Source organism: Chiloscyllium plagiosum, chromosome 16, assembly GCF_004010195.1.
Source record: "Chiloscyllium plagiosum isolate BGI_BamShark_2017 chromosome 16, ASM401019v2, whole genome shotgun sequence".
Taxonomy (NCBI): domain Eukaryota; kingdom Metazoa; phylum Chordata; class Chondrichthyes; order Orectolobiformes; family Hemiscylliidae; genus Chiloscyllium; species Chiloscyllium plagiosum.
Genome location: NC_057725.1, coordinates 5,482,105 through 5,501,412, shown reverse-complemented (window position 1 = coordinate 5,501,412; position 19,308 = coordinate 5,482,105).

The following is a 19,308-nucleotide window of genomic DNA, read 5'->3' as shown; positions in this document are numbered from 1 at the left end:
ATTGAAAGGTAACATGCTCCATGTGATTTGGAGATGTTGGTGTTGGACTGGGACGTACAAAGCTAAAAATCCCATAACACCAGGTTATAGTCCAACAGGTTTACTTGGAAACACAAGCTTTTGGAGCACTGCTCCTTCCTCAGGTAATTGTTGATGAACCACCTGATGAAGGAGCTGTGCTCCAAAAGCTAGTGTTTCCAAATAAACCTGTCGGACCATAACCTGGTGTTATGGGATTTTTAACTTCATGTTCCATGTGGAATATTATGTGGAAAGTCAGGCAACAAAGTCCAGATTTCTGTGACACCTTACAGGAAGAAGTACCAAAAAGAATCATATCTAACATTTGCTTTTCCCATCAATTAGCCCTGAGGTGGTATAGAGAGAAAGGTTACTTGAAGGTTTGCACACCCAGTCTACTTATGTACCTTGTCTCCTCAGCAATTATGATGGTAACTTCAATAGTCCCAGGGCAAGCATAGAAGCATGAGATTGGAACCAAATATGTTTAAAAACAAAACACCATGATGCTGGAAATGTGAAGTAAAAACTGAAAGTGCTGAAGAAACTCATCAGGTCTTACAGCATCTGTGGAGAGTTAAGCAGAGTTAAGACGTCAGGTCCACTGTGACTCCCAACTGTGTGGAAGCATGTCATTCAGCCCATCTGAATGAATATCCACCCACCCCTGCTCCTACCTTTGCATTTCCCTGGGCAATTTAGCATGACCAATCCACCTAACCTGCACACACAGTCATACAGCAAACCCTTCTGTCCAACTAGTTTGTGCCAAACACAATCACAAACTAAACTGGTCCCACATATCTGAACCTGGCCCACACCCCTCCAAACCTTTCCTGTTCATGTACTTATCCAAATGCCCTAATTATATTCACATCCTCAAGAAGATCATTCCAAGTGCAAATTCCCACACTGTATAACTGTGCGGGAAAGCCAGGGCAACCAGAGGAAATCCAACACAGACATTGGGAGAATGTGCAAACTCCACACAGTCACCTGAGGAAGGAATCAAACCTGGGTCCCTGGCACTGTGAGGCAGCAGTGCTAACCACTGTGCCACCGTGCCAGGCTTCTTCAGAGCTGGGTTAATGGAATCAAACAGTACAGAGGAGGCTGATCAAGTCTGCACTGACAAAACACTGCTCAAAATCTATACTCATCCCACTTTCCAACACTTCACCCATAGTTATGAATTTTATGACATTTCAAGTGCTCTTCCTTTCAATGGTTGTGAGGTTTCCCCACTGAGATCCTGTTGCGTTCCTCCAACTTTTTTCTGTTTTTTTATTCCAAAATATGCTTCATTTTATTGAAGGGACACTAAATATTATTTACTGTCCTAACAACATGTTATGGTTTTTGCCAACAAGTATTAACTCTCAACACAATGTGTGAAATTAAAAACTAGCAACATTATTTTATGAAACGTTTGTTTGCAAAATTTGAGTACTCAAAAGAAATATTTACTCTTTTTCTGAAGGAAGTAGGAAGTCAGTGTTTACTAAACAGCTTTCAAAACATTGCATGCATATGCCTCAATTAACAACTACAACAAACATAATATCTGCAATCTAACTATCTAAGTTAAAATTAGGATGCACATCAAACAGGTTTTGTTATTGATCAACTTTGCACAGTCAGCATAAATGATAACTCGTAGACTTTGTAAAGAACATCTTGGTTCTCCACTAGCCAATAATTCTTTCAGATGAAACAAATACTATAAAATTGTTGAATTAGAGTGTAAAGTGATAACTAACACTTCCTATTCAATCTTTACTATCACACTTGTTGTTTCCAATATGACCAGTACTGTAATACTTCCGCTTATTTGTGACCAAAAAAGTTTACCCTTTTTTTTTAACCAAAGGGCATTATTCATGAAACTTTCAGCCATGAAATTTCTTTTTGTCAATGCTTCGATGTGGAAATGTCAAGCATTCATGCAAACCAAAGGCATGAAAAATTGATAAAATTACAGTCTGTTCATGGAGTAAAGAGGGGGTGAATAAAACAAATTGGTTTTTAGTCTGCATCTGTAAGCATTCTGCTGGTAGTTTTCAACAGGTGAAACCCTCCACTGATGGACTGCTGAATGGATAAAAAGCATGGTGACCTCAGAGAGAATTTGAATGAGTGGGGTTGAGGGTGCTACCATTGTCATTAGCCAACAGCTAGATGTTGTAAAACGGTATTTAAAGGGATGCTTTCAAATATTTAGCAAAACAACTGTGGCTGTTTTTAAACATGAATGGCATTTGCTTATTTTAAACATTGGTGTTTGTTTGCAACTGAATTTGGTTTTCAATACTGTTTGCTGTAAAACTACCACAGTTTCTTAAATAATGTTTCATGCACTTTAAGTTAAACTGAAATCAACTTTAAAAACACACTAAAGGACTAAAGCTGTTACCTTCATTTGAGGCAACTTCTGTTGCAGAATAAAATCAGTAGTTGAAAAGTTATAAGATATTATGTTAAAAAAAATGTCTTTGAAGAAGATACCCACAGCTGATCTAATTCTTATAAGTTGAAGTGCAGCACTTCATTTCATCGGGTTTAAAAAACATGGTCTAAGGATGATAGTGCATCCAAATTGAGACAGGTTCCTTTCGTGAAGTCAGGACCACGGCAAATTGTGCAGCCAACCTCAAATTACCAAAGGATGAGAGTGCTAGTTGTTCTGGTTGGGGAGGTGAACTGATGTGGTGGTAGGAGGTTCAAGGCTGGAGAGAGAAAGCAAGAAGAGCCAATGTGGCTCTCAGGAGAGTTCAGGATCCTGGCCAACAGCAGCATTCAAGGTTCGAGCAAGGTGGTTTAAACTTACCTTCCAGAAGCTCCTCAAATAGTCTAAAAGGGATTGGTTACTTGTAAAAACTGACTATTGTGGTCAAGAACAAGTGAGTTTTGAAAAGCGAGTTTCATCCAGGACTTATGCCCTCTCTATTTGCAAATGCAAAGGAACAAATACCTGTTTCAGGGGAGTATCCTAGATGTCTCAAGATGAAGCTTTATTGACACAATGGGTGCCGTAAAGGGACACTGAATAAGTGTGCATATATGATTCATTAAATTAGACCCTCAAGCATCCTTTTTCTAGATTTAAACTGAGTTGTTTTTACGAACTCAGGGATACACATACCACCAACAAAGACTCAATGGAACACACACACACACACACTGACACACACACACACAGACACACAGACACACAGACACACACACAGACATACACACACACACAGACACACACAGACAAACAGGCACACACACAGACACACAGACATACACACACACAGACACACACACACAGACATACACACACACAGACACACACTAACAATAATTTTTCAGCTATGTCTCTACACTTACTTTCTCATTTGTGGTTTTATAACCACTAAAACAGAAAACAAAATTCAACTTCTTGGCCTTTATGACAGAAATCGCTGAAACCAGGCCACCTGATGGGCTCACAGGGTTAATTAGGAAATCCCCATCATGAGCTTGGAGACCGGTATCGACTGTCAAAATCCCACGTTTCCCTCATTCACCTCTTTCAAGTGCAAAACAACCTGTGTCTGAAATTGTGCCAATGAATAAAAGGGCACGCTACCGCTGTGGGCTTTTACTTAAGTCTATTCAGAGCCCTGGTATTATGAATATAGCAAAATCTCAAATGAAACTTTTAATCTGCACATTGCATTCAGTCCAAAGAAAAAAAAAACTTCCTTTTTACAATTTCCCCCACAAACCCTTTGTGTGGCTGTGGTCCTATAAAGCTCAGATTTTGCTGTGACCCAGCAAGGGTTTATTGCCACAGAAGGCTCTGCAACTCACCCTTTTGTCCTCAGGCACCTCAAAGACCCCTGAGCCACAAGTAAGTTATGCAAATAGGATCTGAAAGCCAACTATCAAAATTGCCAACAGAATATTATCACACCAAGCAAACTTTCCAAACCTTGCCCTAATCTGCTTAATTACCCCAGTAACAGGCTGTGTTACTTCCTTTGCCCCTAACTGCCTGAAGTTAAATTAGTTTAGCTATTCAATATATTTCTCTTTTTTTTATATCTGGCGCAAACATTTTGTTTTTAGGCTGTCAACTGAATCACTCACAAAGTGTTACAAAAAAGGAGTGTAAGTGTGTTCTTAATTCAAAACTAGTTGTAAAAAGAAATTCTCCAAAGATTTTTTTTTTAAATCATCTATCCCAAAAAAAAAGCAGTGGCTGTTGATGTTTTATGGGCTCGTTTGAGATTTTTCCAAACATACTTTCTCCCTTTTTATCTGAGTGAAGCATGATTTCATGACTGACTGAAAATGAAAAACACTTAAAAGATTGAGCTCTACCCCTTCAAGTGAGTATTTCTGTTATTTTCACTCAGAGCAGTAACACCTACATTGTATGCAAGAAGACAGAGATCACTCTGTGCTTCGGAAAAGCCATTCATTGACAGACAGCTGGAGAGGCCAAGTGTTCAGCTCCCCCTTCACTCATGGATGGGTTTTTTGCAAAGCCATCCCTGGAGGTTTTGCCTCCACGGATTCTGACAGAGAGAAAGTCTACCCGCTGAATTCACTTGAAATAAAAACAAGCAGATATTTTATCTGGTCCGCACTCCATTTTATTGCCATTTGAAATGGGAGGAAGCTGCCATTGGGGGCCCCTTATTTAGAGAGAGACAACAGAGAGAGATGGACAAAGACAGTAGCCAATTGGTTTTTACAGCTTTAATTTAGTATCAGTCCTGTCTAAGGGACTGGTGAATGAACTGCGCCATTCAAAGGAGATCTTTATAGAGTGGTCAGAGTTCAAAAGGTCTTGACTGAATGTTTGAAACCTTTCTGCCCCCGGACTTGACCAATTGAGAACCAGAGCAAATGCCACAGAGGCACTATAGCTGTTCCCTTCATGAAGTCTAAACAGATGATCTGAAACCTTTAACCTTATCTATTTTTCCTTATACACTGTTTTACCTACACCTTCCCCACTACTGTACCTTTATTTGCCAATAATTACAGTTCAGTAAATTATCTTAAGAACTGCTTTTGTAAAGGATTCTTGGTGATCTATCAAGAATTTTGAACAAGCTATTTTTTTTTAATAACTTGTAATTCCACTTTAAATATTCTACAGCAGAAACAAAAGTTGTTGATTTCTCTGTTAATGGTTCAATATTTTGAACACAAGCAGCAATTAAATGTATTTCTATTCAAATTCTTTCCTAAGGCTATTAAGAAGTATATTGAGTTATTTCCATTAATAGGCACAAAGTTAAGAATGCTTAACTGAAATTGATTTTGATTCAGACATGTTCAGAAATCATCAATCATATTCCTACATTTATTTTTAAAACTGCAGCTTTTTATTAATCATCTTCTTCCTAAAGAAGCCCATGAGTCAAAGCATTGGAAAATGTCTTTTTTTAATAGAACTTGTAGTATTTTTTGAAATAAAATGTCACCTTACAATTAGTGGAACCTTTACAATCTAAATGGGATATCAAGGTAAAGTTGTCATAGTCCAACTGGACCATAAGACTCAGAGAGAGATGAACAGTAATGGTTTAATCTCAAAGGTAAAAACAATGACTGCAGAAGGTTGCTATACCTCAAGCAAGGAGACAGGTTTCGAAAGAGAGGTCAGCTTGGTAACCTCAGTCAGAGTGAGAAAGAAGTCCATACTGTTGGTAATACTCTGTATTGCAAGCCAGCTATCCAGCAGACTGAGCTAACCGACAATTCAGTGGTAGCCTGTTCACTCATTAACACATATCAAAACAAACATTTGTCTTTGACTTGAGTGTGCCTCTGTCTCCTGAGAAATGCAATGCAGAGTCCTCTCCAGAAACTAAGCGCCATGTACGTTGTGCCATCGCCAAAGCTAATTGTTTAAATGTCTTCTAAACTTGCATTTTTTTGGTGATCAGCCTTTGGAAAAGTAAGTGCTGTCTGATTTGAGACAAGTGCTGATCAGTGCCTTTTTAATCATGTTCACTCTCACGTGCACAGCTATATAATCCAAAGCATGGTCAAGTACAAGATGCTGAAATTACAAACAAGATGTTTGCAAATAAGCATTTCCTTCGCAAGTTGATTTTGAACTTCCTGCATTGAAAGTTAACATTTTGGAAATGTTCGAATTCAGTATATAATTAGTTTAAAAGGAATTTATTGACTGTCAGTCATGGCTTGGAAATGTGAGACTGGATCCAATTGCACTTGGACAGGAAACATAATAAAATTATATATTGTTGTGAGTAAAACTCCTTACATATGAATTTTATTGGGGTGGGAAAGTGAAGTCAGTGATCTTGTAATCCTGAATCCCAAAGTAGTGTTCTGTGGACCTGGATTCAAATCCCACTGTAGCAGGTGGTGAAATTTGAATTCATTAAAAAGTGAGCCTGATTATAATTGACGTTGATTGTTATAAAATCTATCTTGCTCACTCATGTCCTTCAGGGAAAAATGGTCTTTTGTCTTTATTTGGTCTGGCGTACAGGTGACTCCAGATCCACAGATGTGGGTAACACTAACTGCCCCCTGCATAATTAGGGGTGACCTACAAACGCTGGCCTAGCCCATGATTCCCAGAGCCTGTGAACAAATAACATTAGAATCAGAGTGTGGTTTTAGGGATACAGGAGTACTGTGAAAAGCAAGTCACCATTCTCTGATGCCACCTTAGGTACAAAGGTACCTAGACAAAGTCATAGGTATAAAGTAGAAAACTAAAGAAATAAAGTTAAATGTTCAATATTACAGTCCTTCCTCAGTGTTGAGCCAATGGGTGGGATGCCAGCTGTTCCAACGCACTCGGAGACCATCACCAACATGAAGCAATCAGCCAAACCTGAGTCCCTTCACTATACCGCCACTATCGCAAAACCGTGTAGTCATCCTTCAGCTCTATCTTGTCTGTACCAATTCACCGCCGCCATGAATCTGCACTCAGCCGATTTTGGCAATGTAGCCACCACTAGACCTGTCAGGTCCGGCACTGGGCCTAAACCCGACTCCCCCCAACGTCACCAGGAACACCCTCCTCCATCACCAGGAACACACTCTCACCTCCCTCCTCCATCACCAGGAACACAATCTCACCTCCCTCCCCCATCACCAGGAACACAATCTCACCTCCCTCCCCCATCACCAGGACCACAATCTCACCTCCCTAAACCATCGCCTGGAACATAATCTGACCTTCCCTCACCATTGCCAGGAATACAATCTCGCCTTCCCCCACCATTGCCAGGTACCCAAACGTGACTCCCTCTGCAGCCACACCAAACAAGCTTTGCCTCAGATGCACTGGGCACTTTGATGTCATCTGAACTCTCCCCAGTAGGTAAGTAAAGTTAAAGGCTTTTAAAAAACGCAGAGAAAGAAGAAGAAAATTGTAAAAGTGGACAGATCAAACGAGCTCCAGGGTCAGGAACCCATACCTTCAGGAACCCATACACTGCTCCTCCACCACCATCTTGACTGGAAGCCTCCCTCTGCATCAATTCGATGATCAGCTTTCCTTTACCTCCTTCAATAACGTTCCTTCTCTCAGTTTAGGGCAGAGAACCAAGAAGCCAGTTCCTCTGAGAGGTAGCACTTGTATGATGAGCTGAATGGTTTCCTCCTGATCTCTAAATGTGAGACTGGGAAACCCCTCAGAACTGCTCACTGTAATCTTACTGCAATTGCAGCAAAATTACTGTCAAGGAGCACAAATCTTTCTAAGACCTGGAATCCTTTTTCATTTCTTCAATATATCTGGTAACTATATATGCAGTAAAAAAAAAATCAGTAAGTCCTTGGTTTGTTTAAATCAGGTGACACCACATCTGGAGAAGCATAGGATCATAACACTCTTCAAATACTGCAACATATTTTCTCTACTCACCATTAAGATTTCCTTGATATGAATTTCACAGCTAGTTCATAGATTCAAAGCAAATCTAATTGTAATTTTCATCCGCAATCCAATTTGGTTGGTGGTGCAAATAAGAACGTTTCTGCAATGTTTCAAAAGCTTTGAATAAATAATCAAAATCAACACTGTCAGAAAATTAACATAGTCTTAACTTAAATTGAACAAAAGCTCAGTGACAATGTGACAACGTTCTCATAAAGATCTTCAAATATCAAACGTGGCAAGCCCTTATTATGGAGATAAAACATAATGACCTATTCCACTTTAATTCTATACAAGAAAGATCAACTTTTGCCATGGCTTCACACAGAGACAGCTGGAGCCCAACTGCTCTAAAGCTTTTCGCACCTCATCAAGATATGAAGAGCACTGAACGCGATCAGAAAGTGGGATTAACTTTTGTGATTATTCCTAGACAAACAACAAAAAAAGGAGAGATGACCAAAGAGCACACACTGCTCTCACCCCCCAGTCCCTGACAAAAAAATCAGCAGGCATTTTGACCCATATAATACTTAATGACAATCAGGCACATGCAAGAGAACCTCAAACTGTTACTCCCTGATGTGGCTTCTGTGTATGAAACAGAGAAAAAAAGATGAAAGAAGATTACTGGTTTGATCTCAAACCAAACATGTTAATAGTAACGCTTAAAATTCTGGATCTGGGCAGTTGTTTTGATCTCTGGTGATTTACACAAGTCAGCAAACCATTTTATTGGGATTAGGGGTGCAAATAAAGACAGAAAGATTCAATATTATCTGGACGGAACAACAGTTATGTGCCATTTGATCACTGTCAGGGTATCGTGAGTGTGTGGAGAAGTATTAGCCCTGTCACTGAAGTATTAGCCCTGTCACAGGCCTGAGTTTATAATTCTGAGGTCAAATTTCTCACTCCAACCCCGTGACAGGTGACAGGCCAGGAATTTGAATTCAGTGAAAAGAAAACAGCAATTAAAGTAGAATAAGTTTCCAAAGAGTTTTAAAACTCACAACTGCACTGCTGACAAGGAAACACTCCGCCAGTATTCTATATTCTGCACCCGCGCAACTCAGATTTCTTTTCACTGCCCTCTGAAGGGACAAACAATCTTCTTATTTCAATCAGGGCAACTAGAGGTGGGCAATAAAAGTTAACCTGTGCCAACTCACAACCCTATAATTAAGAAAGCATCACTCTCTCCTGTTGCCACCCATTGAACACAATGCCTTTGAGAATACATATTGTGAATCAAACCAAAGTTCAGTAAAGAGGCAGTTGAACACATGGCTACAGGGATGGTGCAGGATGGACAGATTCCAATAGTTGGATAATTGGGGCTCATTCTGTGGTAGGTGGGACCTCAACAAACAGGATAGTCTACACCTGAACCAGAGGGTACCAAGAGCACGAGGGGGAAATTTGCTAATACTCTTCAGGAGGATTTAAACAAATTCAGCAGGGGGATGGGAACATGAATCATAGCTCCAGTGTTCAGGAGGTTGAGAGTAGTGAAGTCATGAATAAGGTTTCAAGGCCACAAGAGTATGCCAGCAAGCAGGAAGGTGGTTTGAAGTGTGTCTACTTCAACACCAGGGTGAACTTGCAGCATGGATAGGTACCTGGGACTTTGATGTTGTGGCCATTTTGGAGACATGGATAGGCAGGAACAGGAATGGTTATTGCAGGTTCTGGGGTTTAGATGCTTCAGTAAGAACAGGGAAGGTGTTAAAAGAGGGGGAGGTGTGGCATTGTTATTCAAGGACAGTATTACTGTGGCAGAAAGGACGTTTGAGGACTCATCTACTGAGGTAGTATGGGCTGAGGTTAGAAACAGGAAAGGAGAGGTCACCCGTTGGGAGTTTTCGATAGGCCGATGAAAAATTCCAGAGATATAGAGGAAAGGATAGCAAAGGTGACTCTGGATAGGAGCAAAAGTAACAGTGTAGTTGTTATGGGGGCCTTTAACTTTCCAAATATTGGCTGGAAACACTATAGTTCAAGTACTTTAGCTGGGTCAGTTTTTGTCCAATGTGTGCAGGATGGTTTCCTGATACAGTATGTAGACAGGCCAACAAGGGGCAAGGCCACATTAGATTTGGTACTGGGTAATGAACCCAGCCAGGTGTTAGATTTGGAGATAGGCGAGCACTTTGGTGATAGTGACCACAATTCGGTTATGTTTACTTTAGCGATGGAAAGGGATAGGTATATACCACAGGGAAAGAGTTATAGCTGGGGGAAAAGCAATTATGATGCGATTAGGCAAGATTTAGGATGCAGAGGATGGGGAAAGGAACGGCAGGGATGGGCACAATTGAAATGCAGAGTTTAGTCAAGGAACAGTTGCTGCGTGTCCTTGATAAGTATATACCTGTCAGGCAGGGAGGAAGTCGTCGAGTGAGGAAGCCGTGGTTTACTAAAGAAGTTGAATCTCTTGTCAAAAGGAAGGAGAAGGCTTATGTAAAGATGAGACATAAAGGCTCAGTTCGGGTGCTTGAGAGTTACAAGTTAACCAGGAAGGACCTGAAAAGGGAGCTAAGAAGGGCCAGGAGGAGACATGAGAAGTTGTTGACAGATAGGATCAAGGAGAACCCGAAAGTTTTCTATAGGTATGTCAGAAAGAAAAAAATGACGTGAGTAAGGTTAGGGCCAATCAAGGACGGTTGGAGGAAGTTGTGCATGGAGTCCAAGGAGATAAGAGACATTAAATTAATATTTTGTGTCAGTATTCACACAGGAAAAAGATAATGTGGTTGAGGAGAATACTGAGATACAGGCTATTAGACTAAACGTGTTCGAGATTCATAAGGAGAAGGTGTTTGCAATTCTGGAAAGTGTGAAAATAGATAAGTCCCCTGGGCCGGATGGGATTTATTCTAGGAGTGTCTGCAAATCTAGGGAGGAGATTGCTGAGTCTTTGGTTTTAATCTTTATGTTGTCATTGTCTACAGGAATAGTGCCAGAAGACTGGAGGATAGCAAATGTTGTTCCCTTGTTCAAGAAGGGGAGGAAAGACAACCCTGGTAATTATAGACCAGTGAGCCTTACTTCAGTTGTGGGTAAATTGTTGGAAATGATTATAAGAGAGAGGATTTATAATCATTAAGAAAGGAATAATTTGATTAAGATAGTCAACACAATTTTGTGAAGGGTAGCACATGCATCACAAACCTTATTGAGTTCTTTGAGAAGGGACCAAACAGGTGGATGAGGGTAAAGCGGTTGATGTTGTGTATGTGGATTTTAGTAAAGCTTTTGAGTAACTCATGGTATACAACAAGGATCTGTTTTGGGGCCACTGCTGTTTGCCATTTTCATAAATGACCTGGATGAGGACGTAGAAGGATAGGTTGGTAAATTTGCGGATGATGCTAAGGTCAGTGGAGTTGTGGATCGTGCCCAAGGATGTTATAGTTAATAGAGGGACATAGATAAACTGCAGAGCTGGGCTGAGAGATGGCAAATGGAGTCAAATGTGGAAAAGTGTGAGGTGATTCAATTTGGAAGGAACAACAGGAATGAGAATCCTGGGCTAATGGTAAGATTCTTGACAGTGTAGATAAGCAGAGAGATCTCGGTGCCCATGGACAGAGATCCCTGAAAGTTGCCACCCAGGTTGATAGGGTTGTTAAGAAGGCATACAGTGTGATAGCTTTTATTGGTAGAGGGATCAAGTTTCGATGCCATGAGATCATGTTGCAACTGTACAATACTGCACTTTAAATTGAAGGGTGATAGATATAGGACAGATGTCAGAGGTAGTTTTTTTATTCAGAGAGTAGTAAGGGTGTGGAACGGCCTGCCTGAACAATAGTAGATTTGCCAACTTCAAGGGCATTTAAATGATAAACATATGGATAATTATGGAATAGTGTATGTTAGATGAGCTTCAGATTGGTTTCACAAGTCGACGCAACATCGAGGGCTGAAGGGCCTGTACTTTGCTGTAATATTCTATGTTCTATGGTCTATGAGACCTGGAACTGTAACTCATTCCCCCAGATTAATACACTGAATTAATTAAGGACATTCTTCAAGTAATTTACCCAAAGAATACATTCACATTAAATAACCCAAAGGTGAAAAACCGATACATTCTCATTTAACATAAAAAAGGTTCAGCTTAGATATTGGATCACATACAGGACTGTATATAGAAAAGGGTACACAATGTCTTTTCAACCTCCTTGTCTTCCATTAAGGAAATCTTCTGGTGCAGTGATTAGTGCCCCTGCCTCCCAGCAGGATTGTTCAGGTTTGAGGCATACACTAAAGTAACAGCAATATATTTCCAAGTTGGGGCGCTGTGAAGCTAGGAGGGGAATTTTCAGATGACTGTGTCTGTATGCATCTGCAGCCCTTGTCCTGTTCGGTGACAGAGGTCACAAGTTGGGAAAGTGCTATCAAACAATGAGTCACTGCATTGCATCTTCTTGATGGTATTCATTACTGCTTCTGGGCTTTGCTGTTGGATGGAGTGATTTTTGGAAGTGGTAAATAAGAAACTAACCTACTGGGTTGCTTTATCTTGAACAAAGAACAAAGACCCTTATAGCACAGGAATAGGCCCTTCAGCCCTCCAAGCCTGTGCTGATCCAGATCCTCTATCTAAACCTGTCACCTATTTTCTAAGGATCTGTATCCCTTTGCTCCCTGCCCATTCATGTAACTGTCTAGATACATCTTAAATGATGCTATCATTCTCGCCCATATCACTTCCATTGGCAATGTGTTCCAGGCACACACCACTCTCTGCATGAAGAACTTTCCATGCATCTCTCCCCCAAACTCTTCTCCTCTCACTTTGAACTCTTGACCTCTAGTAATTGAATCCTCTACTCTGGGAAAGTTTCTTGCTATCCACCTATGAAAGGTGGGGAAAATGAGGACTGCAGATGATGTAGATCAGAGTCAAAAAGTAAGCCCGACAGCTCGACTCTCCTGCTCCTTGGATCTGCCTGACCTTCTGTGTTTTTCTTGAAAGTTGCCAAGATTCTTGAGTGGGATGGAGACTAGTAAAGAGCACGATTGCTCTCCACAAGTTACAGAATGAAATAAAATTAGTTTTACCAGTTACCAAGATGACCATTTAAATTGATGGGGTTGGGTTTGACAGGTCTCTAGGTCCTGATGGACTTCATGTTACCTCCTGGAAAAAGTGCTTAATGAGGTAGTGGGGGTGCTGGTGTTAATTTTAACTAAAATTTGTTCGCTTCGAGAAAAATTCTATCTCCTGAGAAATGGTGAATATACATTTTTCAAGAACTGGAAACTATAGATCAGTGAGTTTGACATCTCTCACAGAGAAGCTGTTAGAATCAGTTGAGAAGGAAGATTTTAGTTAGGCACTTGGAAAAACTCAAGGTATATCAGAAGAATCAGCATAGTTTTGTGAGAAAAAGATCTTTGCAAGAGATCACAGCAGGTCAGGCAGCATCTGTGGGGAGAGAGCAAGCTAACATTTCGAGTCTAGATGTCCCTTCATCAGAGCTGAATGAAGCTGTGATTTCCAGCATTTTCTGTTTTCAGTACAGATTCCAGCAACTGCAATGATTTGTCCCGACATCTTTGTAAGAGTAACGTGTTGTGAATAAAGAGAACGTGATATACTTAAGGTTTGTGAAAAGGTTCCACTTTGAAGATTATTGTGCAGCTTAGGAACACGTAGTGTTGGGGATTGACATGCCAGCCTAGATAGAAGGTTGCTGGCTGGCACAGAACTGAGAGTGTATGTAAATGGATCTCTTTCAGATTGGCAGCAAGTGACAAGTGGGGTTCCAAAAGGACAGTGCTGGACATTAATGACTTAGCTGAGTCGATTGAAGTGGCCAGTGGCTAAATCTACAGATGACACAAAGTTAGATAGGAAGGTATGTTGGGAAGATAATATAATAAATCTTTCCTATATCACCATTAGCGCTGGCTTTGTCCTTTGTTCTGGGCACTTTCACAATCTGTCCCATCCGCTCTTCCTCCCCCTCTGTCTATAGCATTAAAAACATCATTTTCCAGTCCCTTTCAGTTCTGAAGAAGACTCATATTAGATTCAAAGCATTAGTTCTGTTTCTCTCTTCAAGATACCGCCAGACCTGATGAGTTTCTCCAGCACTTTCTATCCACATTTCAGATTTGCAGAATTTGCAGCATTTGCTGTAATAAAATAAGGATATTATGCTTCAGTTATGCGTAGAATTGTTGAGACAACATCTCAAATTCTGTATATAGTTCTGGTCTCCTTATTTAAGGAAGGAGGTATATGCATTGGACGTTGTACAAAGGAAGTTTATTAGCTTGATAATACAAAGAACTCCAAACGCTAAAGATCTGAAACAAAGATTGACTGCACTCCAAGCATTAACTCAGTTTCTCTCTCCACAGATGCTGTCTGACCTGCTGAGTTTCTCGAACAACTTCTGCCTTTTGGCACAATATTGACAACTGGAATAAACGTATTGCCTTATGAGGAAGAGGCTGTGCTTGTATTCTCTAGAGATGACGAGAACAAGGAGGAATTTGATTAGAGTTTAAGACATCCTGAATAGTTTTAACAAAGTGGACATGGTAAGGATATTTACTATTATGAGAGAGTGTGAAATGAGGGAGCATTGTAGTTAAACCAGGTGTCTCCCCTTTAGGTCAGAGATGAGGGTCTTTTTTTCACTTCGAGAATTTTATGACTTTGCAACTCCTGGCCTCAGAAGTTGGAAGGGTTGGGATATTGAATATTTTAAAATAGAGGTAGATAGATGATTGTTGAGTGGGTAATCAAGGATTATCTGACATAGATTGAAATGTGGGAATTGGAACAGACACTGAAAAGCTATGTTCTTATTGAATAATGAAACAAGCTTGAAAGGAAGGATACCCTATTCCCACATCTAAGTCGTGTGTTCATGTATGCCTTATCTAGATCAGGTTTTAAATAAAATAGTCTTTCTATCAGGTTTCTTAATAATCACAAGATTATAGATTTCTTAGCAAAATGACACTTATTCAATTAAGATGTAATAAGTGGTTAACATACACACACTGTAATATGCAAGTACAAATATTTATCCCTCTCAATAACTCAAAACACACAAATGTACATACTTCAGGACTGTCGGCAGAGGTTAACTTATTAAAAAAAACATTTTGCTCAGTCAAACATTGTTCCGAAGGTTGTCATTCTGAAGTCTGGCATGTGTAGCCATGTCACTAATCATTCACGGCAATCTCTGGAGTCTTAGCAGATACAGCTTGCTTAGGAAATACCATTTGAGAAGATATTTCAATCATATTTTAAGAAGAATAAGTAGTTTAACTCTCAACTCAAAAAGAAGATTCTTTCCCAGATGTAGGAGGGATCAACTGCTCAGCCCTTTCTCATGGCCATCTTTCTCCCCAGCTACTTCCAGATGTCAAACCAAGTCATTGTTCAAAATGTCCTAGCAGGGGTCAGACAAACAAGTAGTTATTACTAAATCATTTATTTTTCAGGAGGCCTTGTCTTAAAAAAAACTTTCGACACAAATGAGACCACTCTGGTATGATTCCAACCAGTGAAGTGTTTTTCCTTGATCCCTGTTGAGTCTAACTTTGCTAAGAGTCCTTAATAGGAGAAAGTGAAGACTGCAGATGCTGGAGATCAGAGTCCAAAAGTGTGGCGCTGGAAAAGCACAGCCAGTCAAGCAGCATCTGAGGAGCAGGAGAGTCAACATTCCGGGCATAAGCTCTTCATCAGGAATGTTGGGAACATTCCTGACAAAGGGCTTATGCCCGAAATGTCAATTCTCCTGCTTCTATGTTGAGATCAAGAATGCATTCTTAAAAGGGAAGGCAGTGGGCGAGGAGAGGCAGGAGGTTTCCAAGGGGGATTTGCAGTATAATCTTCTAAAGGATAACCTGCTGTGCTTTTCCGGGGCAGCACCTTTCAACAAATACTCTTTAATACCACACTTGGTCAACACTTTTTTATTCGCTTGTGAGTTGTGACCATTTCCCATTGGATACAAACTGAGTAGCTTGATCAACAATTTCAGAGGGCAGTTAAGAGTCAATAACATTGCTTTGGTCTGGAGACCTGACCAGGTAAGGGTAGCAGTTTCCTTCACCAAAATGCAGCACTGAATCAGATGCATTTTTTATGATAGAAACCTTTTTCATTATTCACTCTTGGAATCCAGCATTTATTGTGCATTCCTAGTTGTCCTGAAGAAGGGCCAGAAAGTAAATAAATGAATGGAAAGATCCTGTCAGAACAAAAAAACACATGATTCACTAATGTCCATTCTTATCTGGTCTGGCTTACACATGACTCCAGACCCACAGTAATGTGGTTGAACCTTAACTGACCATTAGCACTCCTAGCAATGTCCCATTTACCTTTGAGTCTTTGTTGGTCGAAAAGGCAGGCCCAGTAAAGAACATAGTCATGAGGTGGAAGTGCCGGTGTTGAACTGGGGTGGGCAAAGTCAGAAATCACATGAAATCAGTTATAGTCCAACAGGTTTATTAGAAATTACAAACTTTCAGGGGTGTGAGTTCACTTCACCTGATGAAGGGGCTATGTTTGAAAAGGTTGTGATTTCAAATAATCTAGTTGGTTATAATCTAGTGTCATGTGATTTCTGACTCAACAAAGAACATCTGTACTTTAACAGATGATTGATACATGGTACATTGCTCAGGTTAAAGTTCTACTGTTAGACTGAATTAAATCTTCAAATAGAACAGAAAGAATGCTATATGGGAGTTGACATGTGTCTTAATCTGTTATTTCCCTGTGGAAATATAGTGGAAATGTATCTTTTTAATGTTAATGCCATGTAATAAATGGTTCATCATAAGATCCGACAGTGGATACAATCATGCTACAGCAAACAGATCAAATTTAATCCTCCCTTATTTAATCTCCCCATTGGCAGGATATCCTTTAGAAGATTATACGGCAATTCCCCCTTGGAAACTTCCTGCCTCTCCTAGCCCACTGCCTTCCCTTTTAAGAAAGCTGTTAAAAATGCATTCTTGATCTCAGCATAGAACGTAGAATCCTGACCATATGGAAGCAGATCATTCACCCCATTGAGTCTACACCAACCCTCCAAAAAGCATCCCACCCAGACCCATCCCCTGTAACCCTGCATTTCCCATCTTTAGCCCACCTAACCTGCATTCCCCTGGACTACTATGGGGCAATTTAGCATGGCCAACTTGCACAACTCTACACTGTCAGATGAAACAAGAGTACCTGGAGGAAACCTGTGCAGACACAGGGAGAATGCACAAACTCCACACAGACAGTTGCCTGACGGTGGAACTGAACCTACGTCCTAGCACTGTGAGGCAGTAGTGCTAACCACTGAGCCACCCATCCTACCCTTTGCTTTACAAGCCTGACAATTAGTTTTCTTTAAACCAATCTGTGATATACCATGGGATGTTAAAGACATTACGTAAATGCAAAGTTTGTGTAGCAATGTGGCTGTATTACACAATACAATTCATATGTGTGGAGGAGTGCTTATTGTGCAATCTTATGGTAAGAGTGAGAAAGTAGAAAATTATATCACCTTCATTAAAAGCAAAATGCTGTAGATGCTGGGAAATCTGAAATAAACACAAAGCTGGAGAAACTCAACAGGTCTGACAGTATCCGTGGAGAGAGGAACAAAATTAATGTTTCAGATTTGATGTAACTCCTCTTCAGAACATTACAAAGTCAGAAGTCACATGACACCAGACTGTAGTCCAACAGGTTTATTTGAAATCACAAGCTTTCAGAGTGCTGCTCCTTTATTATGCCCCGACGAAGGAGCAGTGTTCCAAAAGCTTGTGATTTCAAATAAAGCTGTTGGGCTATAACCTGGTGTTGTGTAACTTCGGACACTGTCCACCCCAGTCCAACACCAGCACCTCCACATCAGAACATTACACTCACTGTTCTTTTTAATATCTGCTAAGAGATCATCTTCTTGTAATTAGTCTTCAAGAATATTCTCTCTTCCTCATAAGTAGTGTTTTTAATTGCAATGTTTTGTTTATTGTTGGATCTTGCACTTATATATGTTTTGGGACTAGACCACACTAAAGGGATTACAATGCCAACGTATGTCAGATGGTGGCTAAATACTTTGTAGTGCCAGAGTGCCAACTGGTTCAATGTTAATATTAATAGGGCATTAGCCATGTTCATCTGTAAACCAAAATAGTTCAAAATAATCCACTTAAAATTCTTTTGTGTTGATGAAGTACTATGGAAATTGGACATTTTATTACATGTGCTGTTTTTCACGACCAAGAGAATGTGAAACAAAGCGCTTTGACTTCATGTTGCCCAGTCGAGTTGAATTGGTTGTTTGAATTGATATTTGTGTGGTATTGCGGCTGTATGAACCAAAGGCTGTGATTTTCCACCCAATGCATGTATAGCGTTTGACAAAATAATGTTAAATTGATCCTATGAGGAGCAAGAAAATTACATAGGAGCCCTTTTTCTCCAAAGTTGCATTAAATAACTTTATTTTGATCCTAAAATAGTCAGTGCTTTCTGTCCATATTTCTCTAAAAACCATTTACGACAAAAATATTTATCGTAATAGATTTTTTTTAATACTGTAGACTCTACACATACTTCTCCAATTTTCACAGGAGCATTGGCAAACACATTTGGATGGGGATTGCTCAAAGTTAGAGGCTTTAAAGAGCTCCATAGAGGAAGAGAGAAAGCTTTAACTACATTCATTGATGGTGGGGTGAAGGAAAATGGGAGACAGAAGAGACAAGACTTGGAATGACACAGTGTTCTCAGGAGACTGCAAAGATACGTGGGCATGACTCATAGAGTCATAGAGATGTACAGCATGGAAACAGACCCTTCGGTCCAACCTGTCCATGCCGAACAGATATCCCAACCCAATCTAGTCCCACTTGCTAGCACCTGGTCCATATCCCTCCAAACCCTTCCTATTCATATAACCATCCAGATGCCTTTTAAATGTTGCAATTTTACTAGTCTCCACCACTTCCTCTGGCAGCTCATTCCAAACACGTACCACCCTCTGCGTGAAAAAAATGGTCCCTTAGGTCTCTTTTATATCTTTCCCCTCTCACCCTAAACCTATGCCCTCTAGTTCTGGACTCCCCCATTCCAGGGAAAAGATTTTGTCTATTTATCCTATCCATGCCCCTCATAATTTTATAAACCTCTATAAGATCACACCTCTGACCAATAAAGGAAAGTATACCAAACACCTTCTTCACTATCCTATCTACCTGCAACTCCACTTTCAAGGAGCTATGAACCTGCGCTCCAAGGTCTCTTTGTTCAGCAAGACTCCCTAGGACCTTACCATTAAGTGTATAAGTCCTGCTAAGATTTGCTTTCCCAAAATGCA